The 13,051-nt window shown below is 45.0% G+C and overlaps 1 protein-coding gene across 4 annotated transcripts in view; it reads right to left on the bottom strand.

Annotated features, from left to right (window-relative positions):
* The window catches only part of TBL1XR1 (TBL1X/Y related 1), a 180,905-nt gene that overhangs the window by 82,779 nt on the left and 85,075 nt on the right, over positions 1-13,051 (bottom strand). The window contains exons 1-2 of one of the 4 annotated variants that reach the window (XM_077290500.1): positions 11,198-11,514; positions 8,160-8,215 (exon numbers count right to left, since the gene is read on the bottom strand). The exons of 1 other annotated variant lie outside the window; for it this stretch is intronic. The gene's annotated coding sequence lies outside the window, so the exon portion shown is untranslated. Of the gene's footprint in view, positions 1-8,159; positions 8,216-11,197; positions 11,515-13,051 lie in introns of those variants that run through there. 2 more of the 4 variants (XM_077290502.1, XM_077290501.1) reach the window with 2 other exon arrangements.

Here is a 13,051-nt window from a genome sequence, read left to right as displayed (position 1 = left end):
CTACTGATGTGCCTAAACAGTAGAAACCCCCCACAAGTGACCCCATTTTGGAAACTAGACCCCCCAAGGAACTTATCTAGATGTGTGGTGAGCACGTTCAACCCCCAAGTGCTTCACAGAAGTTTACAACGCAGAGCCGTGAAAATAAAATATCATTTTTCTTTCCTCAAAAAAGATGTTTTAGCAAGCAATTTTTTATTTTCACAAGAATAACAGGAGAAATTGGACCCCAATATTTGTTGTCCAGTTTGTTGTGAGTATGCTGGTACCCCATATGTGGGGGTAAACCACTGTTTGGGCGCACGTCAGGGCTCGGAAGGTAAGTAGTGACGTTTTGGAATGCAGACTTTGATGGATTGGTCTGCAGGCATCATGTTACGTTTGCAGAGCCACTGATGTGCCTAAACAGTAGAAACCCCCCACAAGTGACCCCATTTTGGAAACTAGACCCCCCAAGGAACTTATCTAGATGTGTGGTGAGCACGTTGAACCCCCAAGTGCTTCACAGAAGTTTATAACGCAGAGCCGTGAAAATAAAAAATAATTGTTCTTTCCTCAAAAATTGTGTTTTAGCAAGTAATTTTTTATTTTTGCAAGGGTAACAGGGGAAATTGGACCCCAACAGTTGTTGCCCAGTTTGTCCTGAGTACGCTGGTACCCCATACGTGGGGGTAAACCACTGTTTGGGCGCACGTCGGGGCTTGGAAGGGAGGGAGCACCATTTGACTTTTTGAACGCAAGATTGGCTGGAATCAATGGTGGTGCCATGTTGCGTTTGGAGACCCCTGATGTGCCCAAACAGTGGAAACCCCTCAATTCTAACTTCAACACTAACCCCAACACACCCCTAACCCTAATCCCAACTGTAGCCCTAACCCTAATCACAACCCTAACCCCAACACACCCCTAACCACAACCCTAACCCCAACACACCCGTAACCCTAATCCCAACCCTAACCCTAATCCCAACCCTAACCCTAACCCCAACCCTAACCACAACTGTAACCCCAACACACTCCTAACCCTATCCGTAACCCTAACCACAAGCCTAATCTTAACCCTATTTCCAACCCTAGCCCTAATTCCAACCCTAACTCTAATTCCAACCCTAACCCTAAGGCTATGTGCCCACGTTGCGGATTCGTGAGAGATTTTTCCGCACGATTTTTGAAAAATCTGCAGGTAAAAGGCACTGCGTTTTACCTGCAGATTTACAGCGGATTTCCAGTGTTTTTTTGTGCGGATTTCACCTGCGGATTCCTATTGAGGAACAGGTGTAAAACGCTGCGGAATCCGCACAAAGAATTGACAAGCTGCGGAAAATACAACGCAGCGTTTCCGCACGGAATTTTCCGCACCATGGGCACAGCGGATTTGGTTTTCCATAGGTGTACATGATACTGTAAACCTGATGGAAAACTGCTACGAATTCGCAGCGGCCAATCCGCTGCGGATCCGCGGCCAAATCCGCACTGTGTGCACATGCCCTAACCCTACCCCTAGTTCTAACCCTAACCCTAGTGGAAAAAGAAAAAAAAATAATTTCTTTTTTTATATTATTGTCCCTACCTATGGGGGTGATAAAGGGGGGGTCATTTACTATTTTTTTTTATTTTGATCACTGTGATATAATTTGATCACTGTGATAAAACCTATCTGGAACGAATCTGCCGGCCGGCAGATTCGGCGGGCGCACTGCGCATGCGCCCGCCATTTTGGAAGATGGCGTCGCCCATGGAGAAGACGGATGGACACCGGGAGCCTCGGTAAGGATAAGGGGGTGGAGACCGGCGCACGGGGGGGCGTCGGAGCATGGGGGGGTGGCATAGGAGCACGGGGGGAGCAGACAGGGGGGGAGCGGACCACAGATCGGTGGCTTGGGGGGGGGGGGGCGATCGGTGGGGTGGGGGGTCACATCAGTGTTTCCAGCCATGGCCGATGATATTGCAGCATCGGCCATGGCTGGATTGTAATATTTCACCAGTATTTTAGGTGAAATATTACAAATCGCTCTGATTGGCTGTTGAGAGTGAAACTGCCAATCAGAGCGATCGTAGCCACGGGGGGGTGAAGCCGCCCCCCCCTGGGCTGAAGTACCACTCCCCCTGTCCCTGCAGATCGGGTGAAATTGGAGTTAACCCTTTCACCCGATCTGCAGGGACGCGATCATTCCATGACGCCACATAGGCGTCATGGGTCGGATTGGCACGGGTTTTCATGACGCCTACGTGGCGTCAAAGGTCGGGAAGGGGTTAAAGATCTATTAGCACAAGGTCTGGAATTCAGCTTTTTAGAGCAGGTGTCCAAAAGGTAACTTTTGTGATCACTAGCATATACTGGTCTTCTGCCAGTCAGAAGAGATGCTTGAAGCTGGATGTGATGGTTGGTGGGATTGTCTAATGAGAGAAAACTAAAGGTTGGAACTCCGATGTGATTTCTATGGGGAAGCTTTGGCTGTCATTTGTGATGAGCGAATATACTCGTTGCTCGGGTGATCTCCGAGTATTTATGACTGCTCAGAGATATAGTTTTTGTTGACTCAGCTGAATGATTTACAGCAATTAGCCAGCCTCAGTACATGTGGGGGTTGCCTGGTTGCTAGGGAATCCCCACGTGTAATCAAGCTGTCTAGTAGTCGCAAATCATCTAGCTGCGGCAAGGAAAACTAAATCTCCGAACACGAACAAATACTCGGACCACCCGAGCGTGCTCTGGAAAACCCAAGCAATGAGTATATTCGCTCATCATTAGCTGTCATTATACCAGTAATGGGGCCTCTGTGTGTCACTAGAGTCCGGAAGAGGGAGAGTAGGAAATGAATGTCACTAATCAGGGGGCTCCGGGGTTTCTGGAAATGGGACTCGGGGTAGGAAAGTTTAGGGACCACAGCGCTAAACAAAAAAAAAAAAACACAACCCCTTCACCTCCGAACCGGTTTTCACCTTTTATGATCAGGTCAAATTTTACAATTCTGGCCAGTGTCACTTTATGTGGTAATAACTCCTAATCTCTGATTTAAGTGGGATAAGTTGAAGCTTTCCAGAGTTATGTCACACAAAACAGTTAAATAACATATCCCATGTCTACTTCACAACAGCACAATTTTTTAAACTTTTTTTGTTACAAAGGTATAAGGGTTAGAAGTCGACCAGCTGATTTCTCATTTTTCCAACAAAATTTACAATTTTTTTTTTTTAAGGGACCACATCACATTTGAAGTGACTTTGAGGAGCCTATATGACAGAAAATACCCAAAAGTGACTATTCTAAAAACTGCACCCCCTCAAGGTGCTCAAACACACAATCAAGAAGTTTATTAACTCTTTAGGTGTTTCACAGGAATTTTTAGAATATATAAAAGGAAAAAAAAAATGAACATTTAACTTAGTCAGAAAAATGTTACAAAATAAAAGTTTGGATCTAAAGTATGATAACAGGTAAAAATGGACCCCAAAATATGTTGTGCAATTTATCATGAGCGTGCCGATACCCAATACATGGGGGAAAACAACGGGCACACAGCAGGGCTCAGAAGGGCACCATTTGACTTTTTGAATGTAAGATTTACTGGAATAATTAGCAGATGCCATGTTGCATTTGGAGAGCCCCTGAGGTGCCTAAACAGTGGAAATCGCCCACAAGTGACACCATTTTTGAAGCTAGACCCCTAAAAGGGAATCTGTCACCTAATTTTTCACATATAAGATGCGGCCACCACCATTAGGGACTTATCTACAGCATTCTTTTATATTCCACTCTTATCTCCTCTTCTCACAAATCACATACAAGATTTCTCCCATGCCTCCCCCCATACTCGAACTCTCTACCACAACATATCAGACTCTTGCCTACCGTGGAAACCTTCAAAAAGAACCTGAAGGCTCACCTCTTCTGACAAGCCTACAACCTGCAGTAACCACTGATAGACCAAACCGCTGCACAACCAGCTCTACCCTCACCTACTGTATCCTCACCCATCCCTTGTAGATTGTGAGCCCTCGGGGGCAGGGTCCTCTCTCCTGTACCAGTCGTGACCTGTATTGAATAAGATTATATTGTACTTTGTTTTTTACTATGCATACCCCTTCTCACATGTAAATCACTATGGAATAAATGGTGTAATAATAATAATAATTCTGTAATGCTGTAGATAAGCCCCCGACGTAACCTGAAAGATCAGAAAAAACAAGCTACATTATGCTCACCCAGGGGCGGTCCCGGTTCGGGTCCGATGGGCCTCCCATCTTCATAAGATGTCGTCATCTTCCTTGCTTCTGTCGCGACTCCTGCGCAGGCATACTGATTTGCCCAGTTGAGGGCAGAGTAAAGTCCTGCAGTGCATAGGTGCTGGGCCTCTGACCTTTCCCGGCACCTGTGCACTGCAGTACTTTGCTCTGCCCTCAACAGGGCAGAGAATTACGCCTGCACAGGGGCCGCGACAGAAGCAAGGAAGAGGACGTCATCACATGAAGAGGGGAGGCGCCGGATCCAGACCGCCCCACCGGTGAATATAATATAGCCTGTTTTTCTTATCCTTCAGGTTACATTGGGGGGCTTATCTACGACATTACAGAATGCTGTAGATAAGCCCCTAATCGCAGTGGCTGCATCTTATGTGTGAAAAATTAGGTAACAGATGCCCTTTAAGGAATGTATCTAGATGAGGTGAGCACCTTAAACTCCCAGCTGCTTCACAGGTTTATAACGTAGACCAGTGAACCAAAAAAGTATCACATTTTTCCAACAAAAAGGTTATTTTAGCCCCAATTTTTTTTTTTATTTTCAGAAGGATTGCAGGAGAAAATGGACAACAAAGTTTGTTGTGCAATTTCTCCTGTGTAAGCCAATACCCCATATGTGGTCGAAAACTACTTTTGAGCCACAGTTCAAAGCTCAGATGGGAAGAAACCCCATATTGGAGTTCACATTTTGCTGGACTGGTTTGAAGGTCCCATGTCACTGGCTGTGTCCCTGAGATGCCAGAACAGCAGAATTCCCCATAAGAAACCCCATTTAACAAAACAATCTCTCAACAAATTTCATCTAGGGGGGCAGCAATCATATGGACAACACAAGTGGGTCACAAAATGTTACACCATTGGGCAATGAAGAAAAAAATTAAATTATATTTTTACCACCAAAATTTTGTTTTAGATTTTACATTGTCACACAGTAAAATGGGTAAAAATTACACCAAAATATGTCCCATAATTTCTGCTAACTATAGAAATGCCTCAAATGAGGATGTCCAGTGCTGCTTAGCCACACAATGAGACTCAGGAGGGAGAGAGCGCTATTAGCAAATAGAGCTCCGGGTCTCACTGTACAGCTAAGCAGTACTGATATACAGGAGGAATCTTGAAGAACAGAATTTTTGTTAGTAGTTTGCGGATTCAATATGCAGAGCCCCCAAATGCTAGAAGAGCCGAATTACCCCTTCAAGTGACCCAATTCTGGAAATTAAAGCCCTTTGGGAATTTATCTACAGGTGTAGTGACGATTTTGACTACATAGTTTTCCAGAAACAAACAGCAGTGGCTGTTGCGGAGTGAAAATTGCAAACTGCCGTTGTAGTGACCAGTACGTTGTGCCCAGCTCATGCACTAGTAAATTAGGCGGGCTCTTATCGCTACAGACATGCCACACATGTGGACACTAAGTGGTTTAGGCACACTGGGGTTCAGAAGGGAAGAGGCATTTGGATTTAGGAGCACAGAATTTGATGAATCTTTTTTTTTTTTTTTTTTTTTGGGGGGGGGGGGGGGGGGGGGGTGAGAGCCATTTTGCTTTTCCGGAGCCTTTGTGCTACCAGTGACATGGACGCCCCCTATATTTCTGTTAATAGATGACAGTAATGAATAGGGACTTGCTTTTTTTATAGATTTAGCTGAAGCTTTTATTGGGAACATTTTACAGAATCTGGATCACATTTATCCTGTGCTCTATGCTGAGCACTTACATTGGGGTATCCCTTTAAATCTCCGAGCGAAGCAGTTCAGATGAAACTCCCAAGGGATCCATTCACTATAATAAGGCAGCAGAGTTACTCTTGACTCCGTCTGGCCCCCGCTCAGTGGTGTCTTCCCTCCCCAACCCCCCAGAGGAGCAGACTGTGGCTGGCGGCACTTTTAGGCATTCCTAATTTTAAAAAAAAAAAAAAAAAAACGACAAACATCGCTGTATCAGAGGTCAGGTAGTGTCCACAGTGTCTCCATCATAGGGAATCTTCTACCGGAAGTCCTGTCTGGATCACGTATTTCAGAGTTACACAGAAACCCCAGTGAACGTGCTCAGTGAAGGATAAATGTGAGCCGAGCCTTACTGAGGTCTTTGGGAATCAGAATTTTAAAAAAAAACGCACGTGAAGAATTGGTTTTATTTATTTTTTATGCAGGTCCTCGTGCGGTATAAGCGATTAGAGCAATACCAGATTTATATCGGGTTATGTTTGCCTGCTGTCACACTAAAAGACGCTTTTTTTGTTCACAAAACCTAGGTTTTTTTTGCATCCTGATAGTTTGTGAGCTGTTATTTTTCCATATTTCAGATGACAGTCGTACCATTTTCGGACTTGTGACATTTTTTTTTATTTTTTTAATCACTTTCTATTCTGATTTTGGGGAGACAGAACAAAAAAACCAACAATGCAGGAATTGTTCTTAAGGCTTTTTTTATGTCGATTAGTTTGTGGCAAAATTCATAAAAGCAGCTTTATTCTTCGGGTCAGTACGATTGCAGCGATACAACATTTACTTTTATTTATGTTTTGGCGCTTTTACACAAACTATTTTATAGAAAAAATAATTATTTTTGCATTGCTTTATTCTGAGAGCTATAACTTATTTTTCGGCTGATGGAGCTGTATGGCAAGCTTGATTTTTGCAAAGACGGATGGATTCTATACCATTGTTATTTACATTTGTCTTTTTGATCGGGTCATTCCGGACACGGTGATTCCAAATATATGTACTTTTATTGCTTTCTTTTGTTTGTTTTCATAGTTTATTGTTTATATATATTTTATATCTTTTTTATAATGCGATTTTTAAAAATAATAATTTTTTTTTAACAACTTTTCATTTTATTTATTTTTTTAAGTTTATTGTCACTATGGGACTTTAACTTATTGCAGCCTGATATGTTATAAGGTATAGCGCAATGCAACAACATTGCTATACCTGTGAGTGCTGCAGACACAAGTTCTTTAGATCATGCACTGCGCATGATCCAACTTGCTAGTGCCAGGTGACCCGGGTGTCTTCATGACAACATCAGATCACCATGGCAATGATCGGGACCCAGTGATTACCTCAGTGAGTCGTCTCTGATCCAAGGGCAGAGGGGCTTTCTTCCCTCTGCCTGCTCTCTAAATGCTGTGATCGCACCAATCACAGCATTTAGGGGTTTAAAGTGTGATGCCGGCACCATTCCTGGCACCGAGAGCCGGGTGTCAGCTGTCAGAATCAGCTGACGCCCGGCAGCGATGGCAGGCGCACAGACCCCTGTGCGTGGGAGATCGCCATGACGTACATGTACTGCAAAAGTCAGGAAGGTGTTAAATATATTTTGTTTCATATTGTTCAATGATACACTCCCTTTAAAAGGGTTGTCCCAGTTAATACTAAAAAGTTGCAACAGTATAGCCAACTGTAATAATGTATACTTAGTTACCCACATGCTCCCAAGACATTCCATCACCGCTACCCTGAGCCTCGCTGCTGGTGTTCTGTTTACCTTGGCAGCAAAGATAATGTACTGCACAACCCCCAGGACTGCTGCAGCCAATCACTGGCAGTCTCTTGCTGTATAGTGTTGAAGCCAGTGCTTGGCTGAAGTAGTCACACGTGGTATATAACACAGGTAAATAGAAGACCACGCTGAAACAATGATTGTGAAGAAGCAGACTATACATTATGGCCAAACCTTCTGGTTTGAGAAATGCTAAAAAAAAAATAAATATCAAGTGGCAAAGGCTCTTTGAAGGCCATTTCTAAAATAAATATCCCATAAGAGGAAAAACCTTATCATTTCAACACAAACAAAACCAGCATATATAGCACTCAATTCACAGTAACAGGAAGACTAACATTTCCATATGATATGGACTCACAGTGCGCTCCAGTTTGTAATAACAGAATGAAATATAAGATCGTTATTACCTCATGCAATGGTCTGAAACAAGCGCCAGTGTAAAAACAAGAGCAGGCCACGATACCTGTCAAAACAGAATAAGATGAACTTTTAGAAATATACACGTCATTCAAGGCGTATTCCTCATAACGTTATTGCCAAGATATGCAATAACTTTATGAATGTTGGTGGTGTAACATCTGAAACGACCAAGGATTCCCTAAACTTTCCATGCACAGCGGTGCTCCTCGCTGGAAGGACCTGTATAGGATGGCACCGGGGCCCTTGAACAGGGCTATGCTGCTTTTGCCTGAATAGCCGGCTGGTGAATCGCTGTGGGAGAAAGTATAAACAAGCCCAATCTTTTTTTAGGTTTGATGGTGGTCCAGACATCGGACCCCAACTATTCATGGCATTCCCTAGTGATATGCCAACACATAGTAGAATAAAACATTTTTTTTGTCTTTTTTCTTCAGGGCTGTGGAGTCAGTCTGTGTCCATTTTGGTGGAGTGGGTATAAAAATGGACCAACTCCTTAAATAAAGGAGTTGGGTACAGTATTACAATCAGGATGTGCTGTAAATGTTTTCATAAGAATCTGGGAAAGTTATGAAGTGTCCTATAAATGTCTGTTTTGTTCCTGATCTAAGGATCTCGGCTTTTAGTGGAGATGAATCTGTGCTGCACTTTATGCAGATGCTCAGAAGTGCAGTGCTTTGGAGTTGAAGGTTTGGCTTACCGACTCCACAGCCCCGTTTCTTTATTATTATTATTTCACCTCTCTTTTGGGCGAGTTTTAGGACTCTAAATATTTTGCACCAAATAAGTTATTTTTTCTTATGTCCAAATGGGGATTACCAGAGTTTTCATTGGAGGCGTGTTCTTCATCCCCCTGTATGATGTTATCCAGTCATAATCAGGCAGCAACACACAAAAGAACAAGAATGTGTCCAACAATGGCTCAGAGAAGGCTGCTCCTGTGAGAATGACGACCTGCTTTGTTCTCACTCCAGAGCATTTACAGTCAACACAGACCTAAGTGATTGCTGACAGCTTTGAGCTCTCATCTTCAAAAAAGGGACTTTATGCACGTGGTGACCACTCCGCACATTGCCTGTGGGCTACAAGGCACTGCACTCACTAAATCATGCTGCTTCAAAGCTCACTGCCAAAGGGAAGATCACTCAGTAGGGTCACGTGAGACTAACAACATCTCATCAAGATCAAGATGAGAATCCCTATTTTTATTTTTCTAGGGAGGAAGTGGGGGAAGTAATTCTGTTTTTTTTTCCACTCATGTGACAGTCTGCTTTGGAGTGGTCAGCGCCAGTGTTGGGATAGTGGGGAGGTACAAGTCCTCAGAGGTATCTGGTTACTGCCCCTGTGGTTGCAGGAGAAATTTACACCACCACTTTTCAAGCTAATATCTCAGAAACAATGACGTCCATTACAAAAAAAAAGTGGAAGGTCTCATTTATTTTCACTTACTCATGCTACCCGTGACTTTCACAGACAGACCACATATCCATTGTAGTCTATGGGCTGGTTCATATGTCCATTGTTATTTTTGCAGCCTCTGTGTCCATTCTTTATTAAAATCACAGACAAAAAGTAACCAATAGAAGTCTATGGGTCCCTGAAAATCACAGGCTGCACACAGATGGCATCAGTGTACAATAACATGTGCTGTCCTTGAGTAATACTGTAACAGACAGGGGAAGCTTTGTAATTTTTAAGTAAAAATCACTGACAAAACACTAATGTCTAAAAATTACCCTGACCAAATACTCATTAAAAAGATTCTGAATACTGATGACACTTGTACTATTTTTTTTTTTTTTTTGCATACAGGGCCTTAATAAGCATTTATACCCCATCAACTTCTCCACATTTATTTTTCACGTTAGCCCTACAAACTTAAATGTATTTTATGGGATATACATAAAATACAAAGTAGCACATTTTTAGGAAGTTTTTTTTTTTTAATCTGCTTTGATCTAAACCATTCCATTGTAGCCCATGTAGTATGTTTAGGGTCGTTATGCTGAAAGTGAACCTACGCCTACGTCTCAAGTGCTTTGCAGGCTCCAACAGGTTTTGCCTCAAGGATTTCCTCATATTTAGCTCCAGAGCAGCTACACTGTCCCGGCTGAAGAAAACCCTCCCCATAGCATGATGCTGCCACCATGTTTGACAGTGGGGATGGTGTTTTCAGGGTGACGAGCCGTGCCACACATCTGCCTGACCAGAGCACCTCCTTCCACATGCTGTGTCACCTACAAACAGGACTTCTTATACATGCTTATGGAAAGGTTCACACGGAATAAATACTGTTTCAAAGACCTGTAGATGCTAAAATTAGGCAAACTCTGTGCTCCAACCTCTCTCAGGATGGAGCCAGTATAAAACTTGAAGAGTCTTCTTTAAAGCATAGACTTGTTTGTCTTCTCGGCTAGACCTAGATCTGTTTGGGAGCTGCAGACACAACATGGAGGAATTCAACAATACTATCTACAAAACTGGTAACGGGCTCGCCCAACGTAACTAACGGTCATCGTAATGGCAGTAAAGCACCCAGGACAGCCTTCTGTTCAGCCTCATGTCGGAGCCCTCATTACCGCTGCAGCCCTTCATGGCCTACGCTCCCGACGTCAGCGACTGGCTGCAGTGGTCATATGGGCTGGGATATCAGCTAAGTTTAACATGAACTGAATCAAATAAAACAAATGATGTGAATACAGTGTAATATCCGGGAGGACCACAGCGACTGCCACCATCTACAGATCCTCGGGAGCGGTGGGGTCTGTGCCCCTGCCTGCAGCTACAGCTCTGCCCTCCGCTGTGACAGCTGCTGCTCCGCCATGTCACCGGGTGTAACGAGGCTGGAGCACAGCGCATGGCAGAGGACGAGCACTCACTGGGCCAGGAAGGAAGGACAGCTCACCGCCCCGTGCGGCCGAGGTCACGTGTCCACGCCTCGGCTGCGCCCCGCTAATGGCGGAGCAGTCAGCCTCCTGTGGAAAAACGCAGAGACGTTACACTTCCCCCAGCAGGCCCCGACACATACTTCGCGCGGTGATGGAGGAACCACGTGTGCAGCCACGCTCCGCTTTCTCCGGTCACACGCTATATCCCCCAAAGACAGCAGCGGGCGGTGACCGGGTTATAAAGCCAGGCCGGTGAGAGAAAGGGGCAGTGGGGGAGGGGTGTTACAGACCCTCACAGAGTTCAACAACAACCGCCCGTGGGACGCGTCGCACTTCCGGGTTAGGTGGTGTCGCTCAGTGAAGTGACGTCGGTGGCCGCTTCCTGTTCTTCAAATAACCAGCAGCAGTCTGGGTACCGAGGATACCGGAAATGGAGCAGTGACGTAACACGCGGGGCGGGGTCAAAGTGACGGCAGCCGAGTACACGCAATAGTTCTTCCCACGTGACCCTGTGCACAATGGCTGCAGCACACGTGACCCCCACCCACATGAGAAACAGCGGCAGACAAATTAGTGTATGGATACAGGCGGGTAACCGCTGCGTGTGCACAGGCCAAACAGCTCAGCCGGCAACTGCCCTTGGTCACGGCGTGTGCTGCCGTGGGTGCGGGGGCTGCGGAAAATTGCGCTGTTTTTGCAATTTCTCTGCACTTGGATTTTTCCCGCTTTCCCGGACATCCCAAATGGAGTCATGCGCCAGTAGCACTCTTCCCCATGACACAAGGCCTCCTATGGCTGTGATGGGTCACTACAGGTTCGGCGGGGTTCACATTAGCGTCTGTGTGCAGCGTATCCCTGCGTACTGTCCGCATGCGTCTTGCGTCACCTATCTTTAACATTGTGTACGCAGGGACATTCGTTTGCATGCGTCGTTTCGCGGTGTTCGGCGAACGCAACATGCTGCATTTTTTGAGGCGTCAAATTAGTGCAGACATACGCGCGTGCGTATAAACATCGCATTACTGTCTATGGGAACGCACTGTGCGCAAAGCCATGTGTTCGATGCGCTTGCGTAATTCGGACTGCGCATGTCCAGGAACTGATTGAGACACCCCTCCTGGAAATATCGAACGCATGCGCATAAACAACGCAAAAACTCATGCGCGCAGCTTTTTTTGGCATCATGTGTTTAAATGCGTTTGCGCATGCAGATGATACTCTGCACACAGATACGCTAATGTGTACTTGGCTTTATGCAGAAAGGAATATGGCCATGTCCAGAAGGGGTTAACAAAGTCACTAAAAAAAAAAAATGGTTTGTGTCTCCATTTTCCCAAATGTAGTTACTTTTTTTTGCACTGGATCGGGGCTAATTTTTCAGGGGGAGCCGAGGCTTTATGTGACGCTTTTGGGTACATGGGACAGCTTGATTTCTTGCGTTGTTTAGGGGTAGTGCTCCAGTGTGGCCCGTCTCATGGTTCTAGGCCCATAGGGACGTGCTGCCAGATAATCTGGGAACTCTCGGGCTGGGGCAGAGCTCACTGATAGGCTCTCGGTGTGCTGGGAAGAGGAGTACACCACCATCATTTCTATGCACTACTCACTATTGCCACAAATGAGAGTATTCCTACAGGACAGTCCTGTTAGGGCCCGCATGGATATCTAGTGTATATATTGGGAAGCTTTCCAGTGCACATATCCAGAATAGAGCGCAGAATGTGACCAGAGCCTGCGGCTCCTATCACACAGCGCTGGGCTTCTGCTTTTATTTCTGATACAATAAAGATCAAACTGCACATAAAGTGGAAAATTGGGGCTTTTTATAGGGTGGGATAGCGTAATCAACATTACATTTTTATTTCCCTAGAACCTTCATGGAGACAAATGCATAGAATTTGCAATGAGAAAAAGAAAACCGTAGGTCCAATTCACACAACCCCATAGCGGCCATATTTTCTTGTCCATACTACAGCCACAAGTCTGGGCCGTCCGTC

The sequence above is a fragment of the Ranitomeya variabilis genome, chromosome 2 (assembly GCF_051348905.1).
Source record: "Ranitomeya variabilis isolate aRanVar5 chromosome 2, aRanVar5.hap1, whole genome shotgun sequence".
Classification (NCBI taxonomy): domain Eukaryota; kingdom Metazoa; phylum Chordata; class Amphibia; order Anura; family Dendrobatidae; genus Ranitomeya; species Ranitomeya variabilis.
The sequence above is the reverse complement of the archived record's forward strand: the minus strand, read 5'-3'. Positions and strand labels throughout refer to the sequence as shown.